The sequence below is a fragment of the Cryptomeria japonica genome, chromosome 7 (genome assembly GCF_030272615.1).
Source record: "Cryptomeria japonica chromosome 7, Sugi_1.0, whole genome shotgun sequence".
Lineage (NCBI taxonomy): Eukaryota > Viridiplantae > Streptophyta > Pinopsida > Cupressales > Cupressaceae > Cryptomeria > Cryptomeria japonica.
The window spans coordinates 596,704,940-596,718,619 of record NC_081411.1 but is presented as its reverse complement, the minus strand read 5'-3'; the positions used below and the strand labels follow the sequence as shown (position 1 = coordinate 596,718,619).

Below are 13,680 nucleotides of genomic sequence, written 5' to 3'. Positions count from 1 at the left end.
CTAAACTTAGACTGATTCATAGAGGCAATTTGTTGTTGTAAGGAAGAGACAGTTTGTGCAAGATTGTTAATGGTCTCTTCAGTCGAAGAGTTAGATTGTGATGGAGGTGTTATGTTATTGAAAGAAGGTAGAGAGTAAAGTGGCGGGACACTATGATAGTTAGACATAGGAGATGATTGGAAAGGAGGAACACTACAAGGAGGAATGGAATGGTTAAATGAATTGCCCCCTTGTGTCATGTTCATTTGTGGAGATGTAATAGGCACACTCATTGCAAGAATGAATGAAGAAGTCAGATTGAATGAAGGAAGAGGGTTAATTGAAGAAGAAGGATTGCCCCCATGACTAGTGCTTATAGGTGGAATGTCTTGTATTGAAGTAGTCATTATGTTTGATGTGAAAGTAGGTATACTAGCAATAGAAGTCGTCAAAGGAATAGAATGATTGACTTGAGTAGGAGGTTGTGTATAACCCAAAGTTTCGGCACAACTCTTCATAGGCATCACATTCAAATCCACAATGTGTGCAATACCACGCAAAATATCAATTCCATTCTTATCACTTTGAACCATACGTTTTAGACCCTCAATTAAAGGAAGAGCTTGACTATCAGGGTATTCTTGAGACATCCATTGTCGAAAATCATCAAATTGGTTATCCAATTTCAAAAGTTGTTCTTCAGAAACCTCATGGAGAGCTTCTTCATCATTAAGAGGATTAGAGGAATTACCCATGTCCTCGTTAAAAAGGCCATTCAAATTAGGTTCCATCTCCTTAGTAATTAAACCTTGAAAAGACTTAATTCTAAGGCTTCATCTAACGAGAATAGTGTAAGTAGGGCTTATTGTTGTAAAACTCATGCACTAAAGAGAGAGAGAGAAAATTTTGAATTTTAGAGGTAGCAAATTTCAATAAAATCAGCCAATCTCCTAGATTTAAGCTTTTGAATACAATCAGGACATTCTCCCGAAATTTTGGAAAAAATGTCCGAGACCATGGCGAACGGAGTGCACACGGTCCTCGCAACTTTTTTTGAAATTTGTAGGGATGAAAGTTATGATGATTTTAAAGCTAACCAGAAAAAATTGAGTGATTTTATGATCTGTAGATAGGCCAAATTAAAGTTGCAATCTCAAAATTGAACCCTACCAAGATTGTCGAAAAATGCAAAATTTTGAATTTTGAAAAAGAGAGGGAAACTGAAATTTTGAATTTTATGATTTTAGAGGGAATACTAAAAGCAATGCAGGTTTTGAAATTTAAAAATTGACTCAATTTCACACAAAATTCATTTTTGAAAGTGCAAATCAAGGTTGTTGTAATTAAACATTTAATTTCAAAAGTCACAAATTGCAAAAATTTGAATAAAGCACTGAAATTTTGAATGGATGCCAACACACTTTTCAGATTTAGGATAGTAAGAAACACAATTTTGACATGAATTTCAATTTCAATAATTTTTGAATGATTAGAAGCCTTAATCGAAGCAATCCCTAGACCAACTTTGACTGTAATTTTTAAAGTGTTAGAATTGATGAACTCAGCCAAAATTCTGGATTTTAGCAGAAAAATACAGTAAGATCTAACTCCCGAAATTTCGGAAAAAATGTCGGGGACGATGGCGCTCGGGGTGCACACGATCCTTGCAACTTTTTTCCAAATTTTCAGGGATGAGAGATATTATGATTTTGTTGCGGAATCCAAAGTTACAGCCAATTTGGAAGTGTTTTAATCAGTAAAATCATCAGTCAAAGGCTGAATCAAGAGGGTTTTAAAAATTAGGGTTTTGACACTTAACCACTTAATTTTGAAAATTAAAGCACAGATATGATTTGATAATTTGTAGTAGGAGGGTAGATCTGAAACAAGCATTAACAATTAAACATTTCACAAGCTCAATTATTAAAAAGAAAATTTAGGGTTTTGTGCAATTAACCTCTAAAATTTGCAAAAGATCAAACATGGAAATGTAATTAAAGGAGCAAATTTTTCAGATCTAACCATGAATAATTAGAATTAGAATGTTCACGTTGGGTTCACCAAAATGTAAAGTGGAAAATCAAACCCTAGGTGTTCTCCCCCACTCCAAGGAGAAAGGGGGTCACTAGGATTGACGGTTTTCACTTAGGAGGGACTTTACATTCAAAAGAGGGGTTGAAGCCCACAAGATCCAATCCCACACAATGCAAGATTGGATTCTAAATGGGTTTCAAGGGTTAAGACAGCAAGGCTACCCTCTTTTGTAAAGAATGTAGATAGAATGATTGAGTTAGGAATGCATGAAAAGTGAGAAAGATTCACTTGTAAATAGAGATAGGAATATAGGATGAAGCTGCGGACCTAGAATTAGCAGTAAAATGTCGAGATGATGCTATTCTGCAAATTTGAGCGAAAGTTGACAGGATGATGGCGCCCAGCATGCACGCGGTCCTCCTTAAAATCTACGAAACGAAGGGGGAGTTGTTCGTCTCTGCACAAGGATTCCAGATCTTCAATTACAGCCGCGTACCTGTAACCTACACACAGAAAAGCAAGGATGATTGGGGGGTTAGGGATTAGGGGTTTTCCCTTAGGTCAAACCCCAGTTTTGGAATTAACCAAGAAATGAGAATGTTGTAAATGTAAATGTTTGTAATGTAAACAAGTACTGATACCTTGTTGTAAGAATGTTTGTATTCTTACATGCGAAGATGTAATTGTTGTTGTATGTTGTATGTTGTAAGTGATCTCCTCTTCAATGGTTGAATCCTTGTCTTGAATGCAACACTTAGCCTTGAATGGAGACTTAGAATGCTCAATTGCTTGAAGGAATGCTTGACTGTTTGAATGTTTGAATATCGCTTCTGCCTTTTTTCCATCTTCTTCCCAAAATGGGAGAGGAAATGTAGTTTATATACTTGTCAATTAGGGTTAAAAGACTAATTTTTCCAACCTTAGGCCGACCAAGGAAGATCATTTTCCAATTTGCAAACTTAAAGACCCGAAGCCCCAAAAGAGACCGGGCCCAAAATAGGGCCAGGGACCAAGGCGCTGGGCGCCATGGTCCCACCTCCAGGGACAACAGGGTGCAAGGAGGATCAGGCCAGGGTGCTGAAAAATGCAGTTTTTGATGTCATGGACAAGTTTCGGGGTCTCCATTCAGGTTCAGTGTTGCGTCGCCATAGTGAAGACCTAAATGCGGTCAAAATTGCGAGTGTCACAATTTTAGGATGCTACAAAATCATGCATCTCTCCCTCTAAGAAGGACAATCTCTCCCCCTTAGGATGAACTCACAAATGTGAACAACTAAAACATACACTGACTCCTCACCCTAAGCAACAACACTAACTCATCAATCTGGATATCAGGATAAGGAAATGAAGTCTATTGAATCAATGCATCTAGTTCTTAGCAGGAGGGGAAATCACCCCTAGCTTCTCTCTCAGATATAGAAATGTTTTAGCAATAAAAGGCTTAGTTAATGTATTTGCAATCTATTACTTTGTAGGTACATATTCCAATCTGACTTCCTCATCCCTAACTTTCTCTCTCAGATAATGAAACTTAACTGATATATGATTTTTTTTAGAGTGCAACACTGGATTCTTAGAAATATTGATAGCAATGAGAATTATCATAATATATGATAGTAGTCTCATTATAAACAACTCTAATATCCTTCAGCATCTACTTCATCCAAACAACCTAAGTACAATTACTATCAGTAACAATGTATTTAGCTTCTGCAGTAGATAAAGAAATAGCATCTTGTTTCTTACTTGTCCAAGAAACCAACTTCTTACCCAAAAAGAATGCTTCACTGGTAGTGCTCTTCTAGTCATCATAATCACCTACCCAATCAGCATTAGTATAAGCATTTAAATTGGAATTATCATCCTTCAAATACCACAAGCCATAATCAATAGTTCCCTTCAAATATTGGGATATCCTTTTCACGAAAGTAACATGACTTTCCTTAGGATCAGCTTGAAATCTAGAAACAAGGAATACAACACTCATAATGTCAGGTCTAGTCTGAGTTAAATATAGTAGTCCACCAATCATAGATCTATACAAGGTTTGGTTAGCCTTCAGAGATTCATCATTTTTTATCATCTTACATCTAGTCACCATAGGAGTTCCAACAGGTTTGGAATCATCTAACCCAAACTTCTTCAACAATTCCTTCACATACTTAGATTGAGATATGAAAATTCCTTTGTCAATATATGTAATTTGCAATCCCAAAAATAATTTCATCTCACCTACCATAGACATCTCAAATTCTTTTTGCATATCATCAAAAAAATTCTTACTCAAATCATCATCTCCTCCAAAAATAATGTCATTAATAAAAACTTCAACAATCAAAATATTATCATTATCAATCTTGAAGTACAAAATACTATTAGCAATACCTTTATAGAATCCCAACTTCATCAAATACCTATCTAATCTAGCATACCAAGCTCTAGGGATTTGTTTAAGAACATACAATGCTTTCTTCAATTTCTAAACCATGTCTTCTTCATCTATCAAATAAAATCCATTTGGTTTCTCAATGTAGACTTCCTCTTCCAATTCACTTTTCAAAAAGGTTGACTTCACATCCATCTAATATACCTTTAATTTCTTATGAGCAACATATGCAATAAAAAGTCTATTAGCTTCAATTATAGCTACTGGAGAAAAAGTCTCCTCAAAATCAATACCTTCCATTTGTGAATATCCCTTACATACTAGTTTTTCTTTGTATCTAACAACTTGTCCATCCTTTTTCATCTTATTCTGGAACACCCATTTAGTACCAATCACATTCTTGTCATTAGGTCTTGAAACAAGTTCCCATGTTTTGTTCTTCTCAATCTAATCTAACTCTTCTTCCATAGATTTTATCCAATTTTCATCTTTATAAGCTTCAGCAAACATGTCTCTTTAGCAACAATTATTCTCCTAGTCATCACACCTTTATTTTTATCACCAGTTATCTAATTTTCTGAATGATTTAGTTTTACATACCTTTGGGTCTTCTAATTATTCTTATTTTTAGGCTCTTGAACTTCTTCATCGACAACAATATTTTCATTCACTATCTCTACCTCTACTGGATCACTCTCCTTCATGCTTAGACTTTGTACTAGCTTTGCAGTAGCATCTTGATCATCAAACCTCATATCACATTTGCACTCTCTACTATCTTTCTTGGTCTTTTGTTGTAACATTGGTAAGCTTTTCTCTTAGTAAAATATCCCAAAAAGATTCCTTCATCACATCTTGCATCAAATTTTCCTATATCCTCGTCTTTTTTGATATAACATTTTCTTCCAAAGATTCTGAAATATCTAACTATAGAAACATGACCAAACCACAGCTCATAAGGGTTACCAGAATCACCTTTTATATGCACCCAGTTGAATGTGTATATAGTAGTGCTAACAACTTTTCTCCAATAGATATACGGAATATTTCCTTCAATCAACATGGTTCTAGCAACATCCAAAACTATTTTTCTCTTTCTTTCAACAACTCCATTCTGTTGAAGGGTTCTTGGAGCAGATAATTGTCTTTTGATTCCATTCTCTTCACAAAAGGAATTAAACTCACTGAAGGTGAATTATCCTCCTCTATCAGACCTTAGACACTTCATCTTTAATCTTGTTTTTGTCTCCACTTTAGCTTTGAATATTTTGAACTTCTCCAATGCTTCAAATTTCTTCCTTAGAAAAGTGACCCACATCATCCTAGAATAGTCATCAATCAACAACATAAAGTATTTTTCTCCCTACAAGCTTCTCACCCTAGAAGGACCACATAAATTAGTATGCACAAGATCCAACTACCCATTAGATGTATGCAATTTTCTCTTGAATGAAATTCTTATTTTCTTTCCCAAATGACATTCTTTACATACCAGATTAGTAGGCTTCACTATCTTAGGCAAATCTCTAACAACTTGAATATAACTTATCTTAATCATGTAGACAAAGTTAACATGAAACATTATACTATGTCACAACCAACTCTCATCAATCTGAGGAATCAAACAACTTTTCTCACTAGCATTCAGATGAAAGATATTACCTTTAGTTTTAGTACCTGATGCAATCTCTATACTAGAGCTATTCAAGATCTTACATTTCCCATTCTTAAATTGCAAATCATATCCCTTATCAACCATTTGTCCAACACTCAAAATATTATTCTTCAAACCTTCAACATATAAAACATCATTAGTATTATGCTTACCATCAAGAGAAAGATAACCTCTACCACGAATTACACAAGCTTTGTTGTCTCTAAATCTCACAACACCGCCATCATACTTCTCCATATTCACAAATTTACCTTTATCACCTGTCATATGATGTGAACAACCATTTTCAATCGCCCATTCATCTTTCTCATCAATCTTAGTAGCCAAAGCTTTCTCTTCAACAACACAACTTGTAGAATCAGCAGGTATTGGATCATCTTCCTTGATAGTAATGAACACAAATTCATCTTCTGAATTTCCTTTCTCGGAATCCTCATCTAGTGTTACATCTTCATCATCAGCATAATAGCATTTCTTCTGATATCTATACTTTCGGATAGGCTTGTAAGGTTTATCATACTTAAACACTTTTATGCTCTTTGAGGACACCTAGAAGCAAAATGACCAATCTTATTACATGAGAAACATTTTAAAGGTAACTTCCCTTCATACTTACTAACTCCCTTAGGAAATCTTCTATCAATAAGTGCTTCAAGATCTTATAGTTCCCTTTTTTGTTCTTCCATCTCTCTCATTTCTCTTTCATATCTGGCTATCCTAGTTGAACTTTCTCTCGAATCATACTTTTGCTTCCTGGATATAGTAGCTTTAAATGTAGTCTCAGTTTTACCATGTGATTCACTAAGTTCAATCAATTCAAAAGAAGCAAGCTTACCAACCAGCATATCTCTTAACATAGTTGTCATAGTCTGGATCTCATCAATAGCAACAATTTTATGTTTATAAGCAGGAGGCAAAGATCTCAACACTTTAGCCACAATCTCATCTTCTTCAAGAATTCCTCCGTCACATCTGATGTTCAACACAAGGTCATTCACTCTAGCCATAAAGGATTAAATATTCTCATCTTCTCCCATCTTTAGCATCTCATACTTTCCTTTCAAGCTCTGCAATTTAGCAACCTTCACATGTTTATCATCTTTGTACAGGGTTTCAAGATTCACCCAAATCTCATGTGCAGTTTGCAATCCCATCACTTTAGTCATCTTTGCATTAGTCAAGGAACTCACCAATTCTTCATTATCTCTTATGTTATGTTCAACATATGTGATCTCATTGGTAGTAATAGGACCATTTGCAGGAACAATGTATGCATTCTCTATAATCTTCCAATAATCTTCTCCAAGACAATTCAAGTGAACTTCCATCTGATTCTTCCATATAGAGTAATTAGTTCCATCAAATCTCAAACTCTCCTACTTGAAAAAAAAAATTCCCTCACAGATCTCCTCAACTGGTCAAGCTCTTTCCAGAGGATCTATCTCTAATACGAATTGTTGATAGCAAGACAACAACAACAATGCAGGAAAACTGAGAGGGGGGGTGAATCAGTTTTCACCAAACTCAACCAAATTAATCACAACTTTAGATATGATCAACAAAAACAATAGAAAAGATAAACACCACATCAACAACACACATAACACATGGATTTTTGATGTGGAAAATCCGGTTAAGGGAAAAACCACGATGGGAACCTACCCACAATAAGATGATAGTTTGCAGTAGTATGTGTAAATATTACAATGGGGAATACACATGCATTCACGCACACTTCCTAGAGCTCACTGCTAAAATACAAGAAGGGCTACAACCCTGAGGAAGGCTCACTACCTCACAAAGATCAGACAACAATTTGGATTACATAAACAGAAAGAATAACATCTCTAAATGCCTGATTACTGTTCCAGTTAAGCACATTGTTTTCATAACAACTATTATCTTCTCTTCCACACTTTTGAATGATAAATTTGCTCGTTTGCACATACAATACTCTCGCAAATCATAAAACTCTCACAGACATCCAACTTGCATGATTACAATGCCTATTTATATGAATCATCAACCTTACCCTTAAGGTTGACTCAACACATAAGACCTAATTATAAAATTAGATCACACGATACATAAAACCATAACCATACCAATATAATGTTGGTAAGGACAGAGCATGGATCCAAATCAAATAATCAAACATGCTACACCACCAAATAATTCACCAAGATAATCTACAACACACTACACCACTGAATAACACAAAGAATACCATTGGACCAATAAAATATTCATTAACATGTACCACGATCAACACAAACCACCAAAATGTGTAGAACACGATCAAAGAACATCAACAAGCAAATTGAATTCCACTGCAATCACTGCAACAACTCGGATAAAAAGATTCATCTTTATTACATCATGTTGGCCATTTGGAGGAATTGATTTGTGTTGTATTGATGTTTTGTCATTGATGTCAACACTAGTTGTTTTGGCTATTTACCAGTATCCTTTTAGTCCCGGTAGGATGTTTGGTTTCTAGTTGGATCAAATCATGATGATTTGGTATGCTTTGGCTTATGGAATTGGCTTAGATATGATATTCACGCTACTCAGATTCATGTTCAGTCAGTTGGTTTTGATTTGGTGATCAGATGCTATCTTATATGTTGGTAAGCCTAGTTTGTTGATCTAGTGAGGGTTTCACCGGTAGAGATTTGTTGAAGATTTTTTGATGTTATGCATAAGTGGTGTTGGTGTAGCTTCTATTATAGTTTAAGGATGTTGATGGTTATCATGTTCATGTTCTAGTTGATTGGCGGTGTTGCATTTAGAACCAGAGCTATTCTATTCTATCTAGGTTATGGATCGGCTTAATGTAATGTGTTGTTGGGACTTCTCGATGTGTTTCCGAGATGTCTTATGGTTTGGATAATACATGTTTGGTCTCGGGATGACATGTATTATAATTATTTAATTAATTTATTGTCTTGTGGCTAACCTTATTGTTTATGGTCAAGGGTTTGTATATATATGATGTAAGATCTCATTGTAGATCATGGTAAGGATGTATGTGAGTGAATAATGTAATAATAATTCATGCAAAGGATTTGGTCGATCATTGGTGATTGAGTTGGTTTTATTCAATAGGATTAAGTCCTCTAGTATTGAGCTTAACCCAAACTATATTTAGGCATAGGAGATGCTATCATTGCAGTTCATTCTTCCTTCTGGATTGTAGTCTGGATTTTTATGTAGTCAGTGAGACTCCTTTTGTAATGAGAAGTTAGCTCTAGGTTGTTGGACTCCCTGCAAGTGCAGGCCCCTCAATTTGTAATAACATACTTACTACAGAAGTATATATCTGACTGTGGGTAGGCTTCCCACCGTGGTTTTTCCCTTTACTGGGTTTTCCACGTACAAATCTTGGTGTCATGTGGATGGTATCTATTCTCTAATTGTTGCTTGTGCTTAATTGGTATATCTTCTATTTCAGTAATTGGTTTATGTATTCTGGTATTAAATTTTTAATTGCTTAAGGTTCTGGTAATTTGGCAACAACTGATTCACCCCCCCCCCCCTCTCAGTTGTCTTCCAGTTATTTGAATTGTCTAACAATTGGTATCAAAGCTCTAGTCCTCTCTACAGAAGCTTAACCACTTGAGGAAGATCCTATGGCGACTAATAGTTCAAGTTCATCTAGTTCATTTGTTGTTGTCCTTCAAAGGGAAATTCCTAGGCTTGATGGAAAAAATTACAGAGTATGGAAAATTGGGATGGAGACCCATCTGAGATGTCTTGGTAAGAAAATTTGGGAGATCACAGAGAATGGTGTTACACCTTTTAATTCGGCATCTAGCAATCCTCCTCTGACAAACTTGGATAATGATCTTGAGAATGATTATAGAGCTAGAGAAGCCCTCTCGTGTACACTTTATGATCAGTAAATAATGAGTTTGACTGACAAATCATCAATAAAGGCTATATGGGACAAGTTGGAGACTCTTAATGAAGGTGACCCTACTATTAAGATTGCTAAACTTGATGGTTACTGGGTGAGATATGAAAATTTAGATATAAGAAGATGAAAGGATTACTACATTCATGGAAAGGGTAAATGAAATTGTCATGGGAATTCAATATTGTGGTGGATCTCTGAGTGAACATGAAATAGTTTCTAAAGCTCTGAGAGCTTTACCACTGACTTATAAGATGAAGGCTACTACAATTAATGAATTGAGAATAATGGCTAATACCTCTGTCAATAGGAATACCTTGGTTGGGAAATTATCTTCTTTTGAGCTTGAAGATCATGGTGGATAATTCATATCCAGTGAGTTTAATAACTTTTGTGAGAAGCATGGCATAAGGAGACAATTTTCTGCTCCCTGGATACCTCAGTAGAATGGAGTTGTGGAAAGAAAGAACATAGCTATCTTGGATGCTGCTAGAACCATGATGATGGACACTAATCTACCTCATATCTACTAGAGAGAAACAATGAGCACAATAGTTTATACATTCGACAAAGTTCATATCAAAGGAGAAACCGGTAAGACGCCTTATGAATTATGGTTTGGCAATACACCTATAGTTAAGTATTTTAGAATCTTTGGTAGTAAATGTTATATCAGGGAGATGATTTCATTGGAAAATTCGATCCTAGATGTGATGAAGGAATATTGGTTATTTTAATGAAAGAAAAGCATATAGATGTTATAACAAAATATTGCAGAGAATTGTGGAGAGCGCTAATGTCAAGGTGGATAAGCTAAATAGAAGTCAAATCAAAATTTATGACCAAGAACTGGCAGTGGAAATAATCATAACTGAAATGGTAACACCTTTACCGGAATATAATTTTGAACCAGTTACTCTGACAGTATCAGAAAATTCAACAATAACTAAAGAACAAGAAAGAGGAGCAGAGAATCAGAAGACTCCTAGGTATATAAGGTTGAATCATTCAGAAGATCAGATCATTGGGGATAAGAATAATAGAGTGATGACAAGAAGAAGATTGGCAAGTAATGAGGTATGTTTAATTTCTCAAGTTGAACCAGTATCAGTAATTGAAGCATGTAAAGATGAATGTTGGATGAAAGCTATGGAAGAAGAATTAGATCAGATAGAAAAGAATAACACGTGGATTTTAGTTCCCCGACCTAAAAATAAGAATGTTATTGGAACTAAATGGGTTTTTAGGAATAAATTAAATGAAGATGGACAAGTTGTAAGGAATAAAGGTAGATTGGTTTGTAAATGATATTCTTAGAAGGAATGAATTGATTATAGTGAAACTTTTTCACCTGTAACTAGGATTGAAGTTGTAAGATTATTTCTTGTCTATGCTGCACATAAAAACTACGAGGTTTATCAGATGGATGTTAAGTGTGTTTTTCTGAATGGGGATCTTGATGAGGAAGTTTATATTGAGCAACCTGATGGTTTTTCACTTTTAGATGATAAAAACATGGTTTGCGGGTTAAAGAAAGCCTTATATGGATTGAAACAATGCACCTAGAGATTGGTATGCAAGGTTGGACAAATATCTTTTAAAACTTGGTTTCACTAAAGTTAATGCTGACAGTAATCTATATTATAAAGTCATTGATGATGATATACTGATTATTGAGGTCTTTGTTGATGACATCATTTTTGGAGGTGAAGATAAGTTATGCATGAAATTTTCTAACAATATGGAGAAAGAATTTGAGATGTCTATGATTGGGGAAATAAAAAATTTCTTAGGTTTGCAAATTACTCAGACTGGTAAAGGTATTTTCATATATCAAACGAAGTATGCTAGGGAGATGTTGAAGAAATTTGGTATGGAAAATTCTAAACTGGTTAGTACTCCTATGGTTACAAGTGAGAAATTGACAAGGAAAGATGAATCTACACTATTAAATCCTACAAGATACAAGTCTATGATTGGAGGTCTACTATATTTGACTTAGACTAGATCGGATATAATGAATGTTGTTTGCATTGCATCAAGATATCAAAGTGATCCTAGAGAAAATCATGAGAGTGCGGTGAAAAGGATTTTTAGATACTAACAAGGAACATTTGAATATGGTTTGTGGTACCCTAAAGATGATGACTTTACTTTATGTGCATATATAAATGCAAATTGGGCAGGTGATGTTGATGACCAGAAAATTACTTCTAGTGGAGCTTTCTTTCTTAGAAAGAAACTTATTTTATGAATCAGCAAGAAACAATCATGTACTTCTCTATCTACCATTGAAGCTAAGTATGTTGTTGCTACTACTAACTTTACACAAATTCTATGGATGAAAAAAATGTTGAAGGACATGAAAGTGTGTTGCAATGGACTGGTAGTTATTCACTATGATAACTATGCTGCTATTGACATATCAAAGAATCTGGCATTTCACTCTAAGACAAAGCACATATCTATCAAGTATAACTTTTTGAAGAAAAAGGTGGAAGAAAATGAAGTTAGATTGGTTTATGTGAACACTAAAGAGCAGATTGTAGACATCTTCACTAAACCTTTGCCTAAAGAATCATTTGAGTACCTCAGAGACAAATTAGGGGTTTCTGCCCCTCTGGAAGAAAATTGATTGATGCTATTTGGCATCAATTTGGTATGCATTATCAAAGATATTATTCATTTTAGATTGATGTGGTGATGCTACTACTCAGGAGGAGTAGTTAGTCCTATGATTCAATGGTTTTTGATTTTGCTTTGATATTTATGTCAGATTTATGGCATTGATGTCAAAGGGGGAGAGATATTCATGTGAAAAACTTAAGGAGATATATACATTAGGGGGAGAAATTTGTAGAACTTAATTGTGATATCATCTACAGGGAGAGTATGGATCAGAACTTCATTGCTATATTCTTGTGTGGGAGATTTGTTTGGCATTTCTTGGCACTTGGATGTTTTTCACATCTAGTGTTGCCATCAATGCTAAAGGGGGATATTGTTGGCCATTTGGAGGAATTGATTATGTGTTGTATTGATGTTTTGTCATTGATGTCAACACTATTTGTTTTGGTTGTTTAGCGATATCCTTTTGGTCCTGGTAGGATGTTTGGTTTCAGGTTGGATTAGATCATGATGATCTAGTATACTCCGTTATGCTTTGGCTTGTGGAATTGGCTTAGATCTATTATTCATGCTACTCAGATTCATGTTCAGTCAGTTGGTTTTGATTTGGTGATCGGATGCTATCTTATATGCTGGTAAGCCTAGTTTGTTGATCCGGTGAGGGTTTCACCTGTAGAGCTTTGTTGAAGATCTTCTGATGTTATGCATAAGTGGTGTTGGTGCAGCTTCTAGTAGAGTTTTAGGATGTTGATGGTTATCATGTTCATTTTCTAGTTGATTGGTGGTGTTGCATTTAGAACCAAACCTATTCTGTTCTATCTAGGTTATGGATTGGTTTAATGTAAGGTGTTGTTGGGACTTATCGATGTGTTTCCGGGATGTCTTTTGGGTTGGATAATATTTTTTTGGTCTCAGGCCAACATGTTTTATAATTATGTAATTGATTTATTGTCTAGTGGCCAACCTTATTGTTTATGGTCGAGGGTTTGTATATATATGATGTAAGATCTCATTGTACATCATGGTAAGGATGTATTCGAGCGAATAATGTAATAATCATTC

At 35.0% G+C, this 13,680-nt stretch overlaps 1 pseudogene; it reads left to right on the top strand.

Annotated features, from left to right (window-relative positions):
* LOC131856863 (uncharacterized) overlaps window positions 1-13,680 on the top strand; it is a 67,125-nt pseudogene that overhangs the window by 10,368 nt on the left and 43,077 nt on the right.